General features: G+C 57.1%; 1 long non-coding RNA gene and 1 pseudogene across 1 annotated transcript; one reads left to right on the forward strand and one right to left on the reverse strand.

Moving 5' to 3' along the window:
* LOC138102439 (zinc finger protein 850-like) overlaps nucleotides 1-13,322 on the reverse strand; it is a 141,615-nt pseudogene that overhangs the window by 50,027 nt on the left and 78,266 nt on the right.
* Nucleotides 384-2,093, forward strand: LOC138102452 (uncharacterized). The gene is made up of 3 exons (XR_011147419.1): nucleotides 384-511; nucleotides 1,557-1,656; nucleotides 2,076-2,093. It is a non-coding gene; the product is annotated as an uncharacterized lncRNA (long non-coding RNA).

Raw genomic sequence — 13,322 nt, forward strand, 5'->3', positions numbered from 1 at the left:
AGCAGACCAGGACAGCCCATAGCCAAGCCTGAACAACGAAATCAAAGCCATGCACTGATGCTCCGAATTAGGGGCGGGAGTAGCGAGGCTGCAGGGCTTCCCAAGGAGCCGGAGGCAGCCAACACGCAGGGCTGGGCAAGTCGGGCCGGGAGCAGCGGAGAGCTTTGTTTCCCTTCTCAGCTGAATGGCGGCTCGGGCCGGGCCCGTTCCACGGCTGTTCCTCAGCTGCGGCTTTCCCCTCACGCAGCCCGGGGGGCGCTGGGAGCGCGGGGCGAGGCTGGGCCGTGTGCAGAGCCCGCCCCTCGCTGCGATTGGGCGGTGCTGCCGTCAGTCGTGGTTCTGGCGCGCTGATTGGTCGGAGCGGGGAGCAGCCCGGGCCCGGAGCCGCCGGCAGGGCGGCCGTGGCGCAGCAGAGGCGCCATTGGCGGAGCGTCTGTGCGGGCCCGGGAGCGGCGGCGGCGGCCGGAGCCCGGTGAGGCGGCGGCGGAGCTCGGAGGCGGCCCCAGCGCAGGTGGGAGCCGCGCTCGGTTCTGGCGGGGCTCGGCGCTGGCTGCGGGCGGAGGGGGCGGCAGGGGGCTGGGGCGGGTTCGTTGTGCCGTGTGGGCGCCGTGTTCGCCCTGGCGTGAGGGCGCTGCGGGAGCGGCTGCCCGCGCTCTCCTTGCCGCTGCTGCCTCGGCAGGAGCCGGTGCCGGAGCAGCGCTGGCTCGTCCCGGCTGCTGTGGGTAGGACAGAGGTGGCTGCCCCGTCGGCGGGAGTGTGCGGGAAAGTTCCCGTGGCCAGAGGTTTGTGTCCCCAGAGGAGCCGGAGGAGTCCTGTAAAAGGAACTTTATTCCTGGAGCAAGGGAGAGGCCACGGGGCATTTCCCGTGGGGTCTGTCCAAGTGTTGGAGGACGCAGCCTCCTTTTTATGCCGATTTCGCCGGCCGCATCTCCGTGTCCCTTTCCCCAGTGGCTGAGGTCCTTGGAAGGTACAGACTTCCCGATGCGCCTGCTGCATGTGCCCCTTAATGTGCACCCCCACTTTGTATAACATCCGATATTCATGGCTCTGTGAAGTTTTATTTCCTTTGTTCTCTGTTTCCCCACTTTTCCTTGGCCATCTCTTTGCCAAGAGCACTTTGAGTCCTTTAATTTTCCACAACCTCCTGGTCCTTCTGATGCCATCCCAGGGTGAAATGTGCTTCCCAAGGCTTGGACACAATGCTCCTTCCAAGCAGGGCCTGAGAACAGGAGTGGCTCCATGCTCAGAGCTTTGTTTCTGTGTTGTTTTTATGAGCTGGAGAAGAAAGAGCCTCTGAAGTGAACGGCCTGCCAGTGTCACTGCACTTCCACTCTGCTCTTGTCCTCTTTCCTGCTCTTTGTGGGACTCTCTGTCTTTTTTGATTTGATTTGCTGTTCTCAGCTTTGCCTTGAACCATTTGCCCAGAGCTTGTCTGCACTGCACTCCTGGCCTGGCACAGCAAAGCTGCTGCTGGCAGAATTCTAAACTGTCCTTTCTTGTGTGATTGTGTATTCCGGCCATGGATTTCCACCCTCGTGTTTCTTGCTCTGTCTCAGTGTCTGCAGGGCCTGGATTTCATCCACTCAAACCGGGTGATCCACAGAGATCTGAAGAGCTCCAACATCCTTCTGGCAACGGACGGCTCTGTCAAGCTGGGTGGGTGTTCCTGGTCAGGCACGGCGCTCCCGGGCTGCGGGTGTGGGGCTGCTTCCCAGTGACGGCCAGAGCCCCACAAGTGCTGCTGGTGGCGGTGCCCGGCCCCTGCTGCCAGCTGAGAGCGGCTGCTCCATGCAGAGAGCTCAGGAGAGGAGCAGGGTGTCAGCAGTGGCTTTGCTCTGGGTGTGGCTCTTGCAGAGGGGTGGGAGTTGGAATCTGAAGCTTCGAGGGAATCACTAAAAGCCACTGCATGAAAGCTGAGGGTTCCTTTAAGGGTCCACTTCCATCTTGCCTTGGCTACAGCCCTGCGGACTTTTCCAGCTGGATTCAGCAGTGCATTCTCAGACTGAGAGTGGGCAATCTTTGTGATTGGTTTCCTCATTCCAGCTGCCTTAGACAGTGTTTGTTTCTGTCCTCAGCTGATTTTGGCCTCTGCGCTCAGCTCAGCCCTGAGCAGGAGCAGTGCAGCTCCATGGTGGGCACTGCTCACTGGATGGCCCCAGAGGTTGTGACCAGTTCTCCTTATGGCCCCAAGGTGGACATCTGGTCCTTGGGCATTGTGACCATCGAGATGGTGGAAGGAGAACCTCCTTACTTCGAGCACACGGCGGCCATGGTAAGAGGCAAATTTCCCAGAGTTTGCAGAGGCCTGTGAGCACAGAGGGACCCCGCCCTGGGAGGAGCAGCCGGAGGGCTCTGCCCATCGGGAAGGGAATTCCCAGAGGATTCAAGCCTGAGCACAGACAAATATTCTGCAGTCTCCAGAATTTGCTTTGGGTTTTAAGTTGTTGCAGCTCTTCTGTCTGTGAGGATGACCTGAAAACATGAAGCCAGAGCATCAGCTCTAATCTTATCTTGCAGAAAACCCCAGACCAACCCCAAAACCCCACACCCAAACCCAACAAGTTTTCTGAAGGAGTTTCTGAAAGAGGTTCTGCGAGATGAACTCCCCCTGACTCTTCTCACTGGGAAACTTGTCTAAAACATGAAGATGATTGTTTAACATCCCCATAGTCTAACATATTTCTTTCCTCGCCCAAGCTACTTTCTCCATGTCACCAAGGCTGAGCTTTCAGCAATCCAAACCTCGGGTTCCTTGCCTGGCAGTTTCTGGGATGGAACATCTTGAATGCATTTACTTGAGTGTCAGTGGCACTGCAGGGATGCATTTGATGTAAGAATCCTTGGAAATACCACAGGCAGACTCTTGCAAATGGCCTGTAAAGCTGGTGTCTGTATTTGGAGAAGCAAAATGGGCTATTTCTGATGGAGGTTCCAACTAACAAAGTCAGCCAATGACATTGGCTCTCAAGGCAACATCATCTGGGTGTTGGAATGGCTGTGGCTGCAGCAGCGTTTGGCTTTTTTGGTTGACATAGAAAAATGAGCTCTGAGCAGCATCTCTGCCAGGGTGGAAAGTGTCCCTGGAGACTGGGGCTGAGAAACCGGGGTCGCTGTGAGCACTCGTGGGTGTGAAGGAAGCTGGCAGAGCTTTTTCAGAAGTGTTTGCTTTCCGCGCAGGCTCGCTGTCTGATCCGGCAGAACGGGACCCCGCAGCTGCAGGAGCCCAGGCGCCTGTCGGCTCTGCTGCGGGACTTCCTGGAGTGCAGCCTGGAGCCGGACGAGGAGCGGCGCTGGTCTGCCCAGGAGCTGCTGCAGGTGGATGCGAAGCGGCTGCAGGGGAAAGAGCAGCGCGAGGGAGGGGTTTTCTCGTGGGGCCCCCTCCAATAGTGTCCAGTGTCGCTGCTTTTCACATGCAAAGCCAGCAGAATCCTTGCCTGGTTTGGCTTGGCAGGGTCCTTTGCAGGTCGTCTGGACCAGGTGCCCCGCAAGGAGCAGGGACATCTTCAAGCAGATCAGGTGGCTCCGAGCCCTGCCTGACCTGAGCCTGGATGTTTCCAGGGAGGAGGCACCTCCCACATCTCTGGGCACCCTCTGCCAGTGTTTCCCCACTCTTCTGATAAAAAAATTCTGCCTCAGATCTAATCTGAGCCTGCTTCCCTCTCCTGAGTTTCAAACCATTCCCCTTTGTCCTGTTGCAACAGAGCCTGTGAGGAGCTTGACTTGGGAAAGTAACAGTTGATTTCTTTCTTTTTCATCCTTTGGGCAGCACCCATTTTTATCATCAGCCAAGCCTCTCTCCAGCCTGAGCCCTCTGATCGCTGCAGCAAAGCAATTGAGGGAGCAGCGGAGGACCTGAAGCACCTGGGGCCAGCTTTTTGTTATAGTAGTTAGGACAAGTGGACAGTTACGGTAGTTAGCACTGCTAGTTAGTTATGGTGGTTAGGACAGCCTGGTAGTTATGGCAGTTTTTTGAATAAAAGCTCTGTTAAACCTCAAGTCCCTTGACGTGTCCCTTCCTTGTCCCCCTGTGACTCAGCTGCCCGGAGCAATGCGAGGGGAGAGCGGGCCCAGCCTTGCCCAGAGCTGAGCCCCAGCAGAGCCCCGGCAGAGCCCAGAGCAGCCTCAGCATCGGCAGAGTCAGCCTGGAAGGAGGCGCCTGGAGCCTTCTCGACTGCAGCCGACTCTTGTTTACAAACCGCGTGGTGTGGGAAATGCCACTGGTTCTGCAAGAGGGCAGAGGGGGCCCGGGGAAGGCCCAAATGCGGGGGACAAAACCCGCCCAGTGCTGGAGAAAAACCACGCCTTTTTCCCCTCCCACGTCAGCCAAAATATTGAATCCTAACCCAAGTCAAACGGGGCAGGGGAGGAGCCCAGGCCCTTCCACCCCTGCAAACCAAAGCTTCCCTTGCACGGCTCTGAGTCCCGGTGCCGGTGGCCCCGTGGGCGTTGGTTTCTGTCGGGCTCGCTGCCGCCAGCCCAGGGCCAGCCCGGGACTGAAGCCGACTAGCAAAAGCTCGTATACAATTAATCACCTTACAGTACCACAAAATTCAAATAATCCTGTTATTCTGAATCATTTTCTCTCACTGCAGTCTTCAGGCGAGACACAACTGCCCTGGGCAAAAGTCTGGGTGCGGAATTTACTCACTAACCAGTGGGAAGGCTGCATGAGCTTATGGTTTGGAGTCGTGGGTATGCTTGCGTTTCCACAGATACTGGGGTACGGTGGCTACCTGCAAAATGCGTTCGCCCTGACCTACGGCACCAGAGGCAGAACAGGCAACCTCCAAATGATGACCAGAACGCCAACCATCCAAATGGCCACCAGAATGTAGATCATCAGCCTAATGACTCTTCTGATGATGACCAGGATGTCAACCATCAGGCAGATGGTCCTTCTACAAGCAGAGACTGGGATGGTCCTCCCACAAGCAGAGACTGAACTTTAAATTTCTTGTTATGGAGTCAGATCGTTAAAGCCTTAAGGACATATTTAGAATTAATAACTGATGTAAATTTCTATTTAGGATTAATAGTAGAGTTGTTCTCTTATCAAACAAAAAGGGGGAATTGTAGATACAAAAATGCTGCTAGCAAGGATTTTCTTGCTATTTTCTAAGTCCGTGAGAGACTTTTCTCTCTCACAGAAGAGGTGGCAGGGAATGCAAACAACCAAACTACCTGCAACCTTGAAAAGTCTTGTTTATGGTACAGTAGAAAAATATTTTGACAATGGATGTTTTAGGATTTTAGCCAATCCCCAAGGGGAGGCTGATCCTTTGTCCAATTAGACTCTGAAGAAAAAAGTCTATAAAAGAGTTTGTAAAATAATTAAATAAATCAATCTTGCTGCACAATTCCTGCCTGCTGGACCTTCTCTCCTCCTCTTCCCTATGGCTGCGGGACACGGTGATACACCCTAGGGCCTAGGCCTGTGGTAATAGCTTTCTGTTCAAGTTACAAAGCATTTTAAACCTTTCTTTGCAGAGTATCTTAATACATATCAACCAATAAGCACCATACACAATACTTTTACATTTGGCTATAGCCAAATAGCTACTACCATTACCATATTATAGTCATTATTATCCAATCACAAGAGTAAGCAAGTTACAATTAAAGCTTACAATGGAAAGTTCTCAGACCTTTCTTCCACCTGCCACATCGACATTTGTTTGCCGGTGATAGCTCTCTCTTTTTGGTAAAAACATGTTTTCTATTTACTTATGCTCTTCTTGAGACTTATTTACTTGGTGAAAAACACGTCTTTGTTTGTTGTCACATACCTTTGTTCTAATCATAAAAATCTCCTTCCAGCTCATCTCCAACCTTTGCCTTCTCAGTTATTCAATGATCACTGGTTCAGCAAAACACCTTTTCTCTACATCAAAACTTGCTTTCATTTCTATCTCACCCTCAGTTTCTACATTCAGAGATCTTTCTGCCAAGCCTACATATCTGTGAAACTTTCTTACCAAACTTTCATCCTCTCCAACAGGGGACTGAATGCCACGGACAGCGATTGCTGAGAGTTGGAGATTCCAAACGCTCCAAGGGGCCCGAGGGAACCGCGCTGCGGCCTCGGGGCCTCCCTGGGGCACCACGGGGACCCCCTGAGCAGAGCGACTCTTCCCGCCCCCCAAAGTCCACAGGTTTGGGTCAGCTGAAGAAAAGAGCTGGAAAAAGGGGCTGGAAAGGGGCTGGAGCCCGAGGGGACCCCTCAGCCATGGCCCGGAGCAGCCGCAGGAAAATGCCCCAGAAACCAAGGAAATCGATGGAAGTAATGAGGAATTTTGGAACTCTTCCCGCTGCTGTTTCCAGAAGGTCCCAGCCGGGTCCTGCCAGGAGGAGCCGGGGACGGGGAGGGGCCTCAGGGCTTAACTGGGGAGAAAAGTTGAATTGGGGCAAGGAAACTTTAATGGTGGGGAGAAAATGTGAATGGAGGGGATTTGAATGGGAGGGGATGATTTGAATTGGGCAGAGCAAATGAAGTGGGGGAGGAGCCCCCCAGCCCTCGGCTGTGCCCCGAAGGTGCTGCCAGCGGTTCCCCTGCTCCCACCCCCCGGGCTGGGGGCGCGGAGCTGCCGCTGCTCCCCGGGAATGCCACGGGATAAAAACTCCACTCAAGCTTTTATGTTCCCAGTCATTCCCAATAAGATCCCAGTTGCCCCCAACATGGTCCCAGTTGTTCCCAGTCATGCCCAGCGTGGTTCCTTTCACTCTCAGTCCCTCCCAGTAGGAGTCAGGTACAGCCCCAGTCACTTCCAGTATGAACCCAGTCACTCCCAGTCAGTCTCTCTATGATGCCTTTTGCCCCCATCATGGTCCCAGTTGCTCTAAGCATGATCCCAGTATGAGTCCAGTCACCCCCTCTTATGATTCCAGGTAACTTCCCCGTGTGAGTCTGGTTTGATTCCTGTCACCCCCAGTATGATCCCAGTCACTTCCAGATACTCCCAGAACTATGCCAGTCACTGCAACATGACCCTGTCACTCCCAGTATGATCCCAGTATGACCCCAGCATGCACATGCTGCTCCCAGGATGATCCCAGTTGCCGCCTGCATCTTTCCAATTGCGCCCTTTTGCCACCACTGTGGTTCCAGTCACTCCCAGAATTATTCTAGTCAGTCTCAGTATGATGCAAATCACTCCCAGTATATCCCAGCAGCACCCATTGGGCCTCAGCATGTTCCCAGTAGCCCTCAGTGTGGTCCCAATATATCCCAGTATAATCCCTGGTGTCCCAAATCTGGCCCTGCCCAGTCCTGATCTGAGTCCCAGTGTATCCTCCTGTCCCATTCTGTCCCAGTCCATCCCATTCTGTCCCAGTCCATTCCGGTCCCTTCCCGGCAGCCACCGCCGTTTCCCGGATCCTTCTGCCCCCCACCCATCAAAGCTGCCCCCCGCCCCCCCAAGATGCTGACAGGGATCGGGGGCTTCGTGTTGGGCTTCGTTTTCCTGGCGCTGGGGCTCGGCTTCTACCTGCACAAGCAGGTGATGGGAGGGGCCCGGGGGTCGTGTCCCCCCTCCCCCAGAGCTCTGTGCTCCCCCGGGCCCCCCAGCCCGGTGTCACCCCCTTTGCTCTGCCCACAGAGCTCCTGAGCCGCCGGCGGCCACAGCCCCTCCCTGTGGCCTCGGGCCCAGCCGGGACCCCCCGCTCCGTCCCCGCGCTGATTTTGGGGGGTCGTGCTCCTCCCGCAGCCCGACGGCACCCGAGCACCACTGGAGATCGTGCTGCTGGACAAGGTGTCCGCTGGCTTCCCTGGCATCGTCCAGCTCCACGAGTGGCTGGAGCTCCCCAACAACGTGGTGATGGTGCTGGAGCGCCCGGAGTGGTGTCAGGACCTCCTTCGCTTCATTCGGGCACGGGGCTTCCTGTGCGAGGAGGTGGCGCGGCACCTGTTCCGCCAGGTGCTGGAGGCCGTGCGGCACTGCACCAGCTGCGGGGTCCTGCACCGGGACATCAAACCGGAGAACATCCTGGTTGACCTGGCCACCAGGCAGGCCAAACTCATCGACTTTGGCTGTGGCACCTACCTGCAAGCCGCAGCCTACACCAGCTTTGCAGGTGAGCCCACGCAGGGGGAGGCTCCTGGTAGCGGCATCTCACAGCCCAACATCTCACAGCCCAACATTTCACGGCCCAACATCTCACAGCCCAAGCCGGCTGTGGCAGGGGGGATTCTCCCTTTTGCTGCCAGTCATGGCAGCCGGAGTCTTCAGCTGAGCTGCTTTTGAGCGGCGCTGGCTGAGGGGCCATCTTCCAGCCCTGCCGGCAGCCTTCGCCAGCCACTCTGCCCAGGACTGGCGCTGGGGCTGGGGCAGCCAGCGCCACAGAAACACCCGTGGGTGGGGGTAGCAGAGAGGGGGGGCCAGAACCTGTGCTCCAGCCCGTTTGGTGTGCAGGCGAGACAGGGCTCGGACTGCTCTGCTGCCCGTGGTTGCCTTGGCTTAAGAATGGTTTCTGGGGCAGTGCAGGCAGGGAGGATGAAAGCGTGGTTTTTCCCCAGCACCAAGTGGGTTTTTCCTTTGCATGGAATGCTCGGGCCTTGCCAGGGCTTCTGCTGCCCTCTTGCAACACCAGCGGTTTCTTTTCCAACCCCCAGTTTGTACACAAGTCCCAGGTGCTGGCCAGAGGGCAGCGGGTCACGCCGCGTGCCGCTGCTGCGGCCCCCGCATGCCCAGGGATGCTGGGGCGAGGCTCTGGGAGCAGGCAGCGTCCCCCTGAAGAACTCCATCTCTATTCCATAGGAACACCATCCTACAGCCCCCCGGAATGGACCCAGTTCGGCTGGTACTACGGCAAGGCAGCGACCGTCTGGTCCCTGGGCATCGTGCTGCACCAGATGGTCTGCGGGGAGCACCCTTTCAGGAGGGGCTGGAACAGCACCTGGGGCCGGCTCTCGCTCCCACAACGGCTCTCTGCAGGTGGATCCTCATCTCTGCAGCACGGGGGGAATAGCAGTGCTGGGAGACAGCAGCGGGCTCAGGAGCATCCCACACTGGCAGCTGCTGAGCAGGTGGCAATGTCCTGCTCTCCTGCTCTCCTCCAAAAGAAAGAATTGATGGCAAAGTTTAGGCACAGCCCTGAGCACACGCAGCACGGCCTGGCCATGGCAAGAGTGGGGCAAAGCGGACAGGAGCCTTCTGCAACTGACTGGTGCTTTCTGCTTTCACTCCGCAGAGTGCCAGAATCTCATCCGACGGTGTTTATCCGTGCTCTCCTCGGAAAGGCCCTCATTAGAAGATCTGTCCTGTGATCCTTGGATACAGGATATTCGCGTGCCATAGGAGAAGGGAGAGAGCCACACGCACGCTTTGACCCAGGGAGCCGGTAAGTTCCAGCTGCACACGCGCCTTGGCAAGAAGCAGCAAAGAAAGGCAGAGTTTTTGTCCTGCCTGAATCGCTGCGCAGGGCTCCTCAGCTGGGCACGCACAGCCCTGCTGCTGGAGCTGAGCTGCTCTTCCCAGCACTGGTGGCCCCCACGCCAGCTGCTTTTGCTTGTCCTTCTTCAGCGACAGCCGGGGCCCTGGGCAGAGCACTGACAGCCTGCTCCAGCCCCAGGGAAGAAGGAGCCCCTGGAGAAGCTGTGCCAGGTGCGGCTGCTGCTGCTGGAGACATGGAGGGTGACATCAAGGATGACAAGCTCTTCCTCCACCTGGCAAGCTGAAGATCAGATGGACTTCAATTGTGGCACCTTCTCCAAAGCCAGGCTCCACAGCGAATTTGCAGATGAGTCCACACGCAGGGGGATGCTCCCAGATTTGTGCATTGCACAGCCTGGCCGGGAAGCAAAGGTTCCCCCCTTTGCTGGGGCGGATGCAACCGATTCTTCAATCGGCTGCCAAGCTGCTTTTTGCCAGGGCTGGGGGGATGGGCTGGGCTGGTTTTGAACTGGGAGTCTGCTCCTGGCCCTGCCAACAGCCCCCAGCACCCACCGTGGCCCGCCCTGGGGCTGGGGCTGGGGCAGCCAGCCCAACACAAACAAAGCCCCATGGTGGGAGCAGAGGTTGGACACCAGAAGCTGTGCATGGGCTGCTTCGCTCTGCAGGCAAGGAAGGGCTTGGGCTGCTCCACTGCCCTTGTTGGCTTTGGGCTCAGCATGACTTTTGGGGGCAGTGCAGGGGGAAGGCAGAAAGCGTGGGCTGCCCTGGCCTGTGGGTGGGTTTTTCCCTCGCATGGTTGGCTTGGGCCTTCCTCAAGGCCCCAGCAGAGGGAAGATTTTTTACCTTTTTCTTTGTTTTCCGTTTTTGTCTGTAATCTCTTTTCATTGATTTATGGTTTGTTTTTCCAAAGGAAGCGTTCTAGGTGCTGTCTGGTCCGGATGGCGAAGTGCTTGGGAGCAGCTGTGGCGTGGATGGGACGTGCCCTTGGAGAAGGACTGAGGACACCGTTTGGGAGCAGCTTTTCTTCTGGCGGCGGGAGGTGTGAGGTGGGTGCCCGTCCTCTTGGCACGGCTGGGATAAGGGCTTTTGGGAGATGGCAGCGAGCGCAGCGGCATCCCGCTCTGGGCAGCTGCTGAGGAGGTGGCTGTGCCACGGCCGGCTGCAGGCTGGGCACGTGTCCTGCCCTCCTGCTCTCCTGCCAGAGGCAGCAATGCTGGGCAGCTTTGGGCAGCGCTCTGAGCGCGGCCAGCACGGCCTGGGCACCGCGGGCGGCTGGGACAAGGGGGACGGGAGCCTTCAGCTGACGGGCGCTTTCTGCTTTCTCTCCTTGCAGCCGGGCTCTGTGGATGCTGAGGCTGCTCTGGGCTCCGCCAGGGCTCTGCTGCGGCTCAGCCCCGGGGCCACGAGAAGCCAAAGAAGAAACGCCGTGACCTGCAGCAGAGACGTGCTTGAGCAGCTCGGCAGTGCAGCTCAAGTTTGCAGAGCGTGCACCTCCAGGGGAAAATATGACACCCCCCCAATAACAAACTTGTTCAGTAACTTCTGAAATGAAATCAGTCTGGGATGACCCCCAATGCCATTTTTCAGCTTGCTCAAGCTGAAGCTCAGCCTTTCTCTCAACAGTTCTCTCCCCCACCTGCCTTTTGCTCCACAAGTGCTCCCTCTTTCCCCCAGTGAGTTCCCAGCTCACCGCAGTCCCCATTGCACTGTAGCCTTCCTTGATGCCCCTGGCCACGAGTGAGCCCCAGGTTTAGGGACTCATGTTGTCACTGGCTGAAGAACAGCAATGTCTCAGAGGTCTGGTGAGATTTGGGGGTCATTCAGAGCTGCTCTCCAGGCCTCAGCTCTGCTCACTGCTGGGTTCCCACTCCCTTTTCCTCGTTCTTCACAGAGCAGGATGAGCTCTGTGCATGCCCTTGACCCTCGCCACTCTTCCCAGCCCAGCCACCCAGCCCAGTTAGGCTTAAGCTGGAGCTTCTCTGTCTCCTCTGGCACCCCAGTGCAGTTCCCTCTGCGGGGAGCAGCAGCCCCAGAGCGCAGCACACAGCAGTGCAGGCCACACCTGGAGCAGCTCCCTGCAGCCATGGCCTGGCTCTTTGTGGCAACCAAATGCTCCCTGTGTGCAGCTGTCCCTGGAGGATGGCCCCAGGGCAGAGCCCAGCCGGGCTCCCACTGCATCCCCTGGAGCCTGGGGCAGACAGCGCTGGCAGAGCTGAGGTTCATGGTGAGCACCCAGAGCTGTGGCTCGCAGTCGGTGTTTGCAAGCGTTGTGATCTCATCTCCTGCAACCTGTGGGGAAAACGAGCTGTGCAGCCAGGCCAGCACTGCCCCTCTGGGCAGGGACGAGGCTGAAGGCCTTTCCTGTTGTCGAGGAGGCAGCATTAAGCCTTAGCAGGGCCTGGCAGCTGTGGAGCCGGATCTCGCCCGCTGTCCGGGACTCGCTGCCCACCAACCGCCCCCACCCGCCGCGCTCCGTTCTGCAGGGACAGAAGGCTCTGGCTGTGCGAGGGTTTCCATCACGTCTGTGTACCCGTGGCTGTGGAACGCACATGGAGAGGGAAAGTGTCAGCCACGGTGCTGGCACACTCCTTCCTTTCCATACAGGACACGTCCCTGCGCACCCCCTGTGCGGATCTATTCAAAGGAGAGGCGTGGATAGAGATTTCCCACAGAGCTCTGACTCTGGCGGAACTCACCTTGTCAGCCAGCAGCCAGGGGATTTGTTTCCCAGCTCTGTGTCAGTCGGTGCCCCAGAGCTGAAGGGAGCAGCATTTAGAAGCAGTTTCCAGATTTCCAGGCAGGCAGTGGAGCTGACAAGCATCCGTGCAACCTGTCGTGTTCATCGGGAGGGGCTGCTGCTTCTTTGGGAATACGGCACAACGGAGACACGAGACTTGGAAAAATCCCAGCTCTCTGTGGATTTGTGCAGGAGGGGGAGCAGCAGAAACACTTTGTGTCTGCTCCAGGGGGACACAAGGTCCAAGGAGCGGGGCTGGCAGAGGGTGACCTGGGCCGCTGGCAGCTCAAGTCCCGTGTGTTGGGTCTGCCTGAGGGAAAGTTCACGGGCCTTCCAGGGCTGCGCTTTGCATTGGTAGCTGGACGGGTGCTGGTAACAGAGCGGTGTTCTGACTACTGCCCAGCAGCGCTGTCCCTCTGCCATTCCTTCCCCCATCAGAGGGGATGGGAGCGGGCAGGATCCTGGCAGGGGACACAGCCAGGCCAGTGGACCCAAATCAGCCAAGGGGATGTTCCAACCATATGACTCCAGCTCAGATGTATAAAGCAAAGGGAGAGAGGAGGAAGGGCACCTTTTCCCCCAGAAGCTGAAGTTTCCCTGAGTGTTCCAGTTCCAAACTCTTGACCCTTTTTGGAGGCATAAGGTTCTCACCCTGTAGTCTTCCAATCAACCCCCAGCTGTAGAATTTCTGAGCAGTCAAATTAATCAAGTTCACATTTTCTAGCTATTGCTGTGTCATTTTCTTGATATCCATGTGAGAGGGGACACAGTGATGGATGGGTTTGCATGGGAGCTGCAGAGCCCCGGAATGGAGAGCCTGAGTGTCCCAGCAGGATTTGCAGGAGTGTGGAGGGCAGCTGGAAAGAAGATGGTGGGCAATATTCTCCTGCCTCCATCTTCCAAGGAAGCTTTGATTTGATCTCTCTCTGCACCATGCCACGAGGCCTCCAGAGGCCCAGGGAGGTGTCTGGGTGGCCCCAGAAGGCGCTTGCAGGACCCTGGGGCACCAGGGAAGGGGCAGGAGCATCCCTGTGGTGCTGTGAGAGACACCCAGAGGGGGCCCAGGCAAGAGCTGCATTCAGGCAGCCAAATTCATGCAGGGTCTGCCCAGGTGCTGCCAAGGACCAGTCCAGTGAGCTCCTGTTCTCTTTCACCTCTTTGTATTTTCTTTGTATTTCTTTGTATTTATTTCTTTA

Source organism: Aphelocoma coerulescens, unplaced genomic scaffold (assembly GCF_041296385.1).
Source record: "Aphelocoma coerulescens isolate FSJ_1873_10779 unplaced genomic scaffold, UR_Acoe_1.0 HiC_scaffold_75, whole genome shotgun sequence".
Taxonomy (NCBI): domain Eukaryota; kingdom Metazoa; phylum Chordata; class Aves; order Passeriformes; family Corvidae; genus Aphelocoma; species Aphelocoma coerulescens.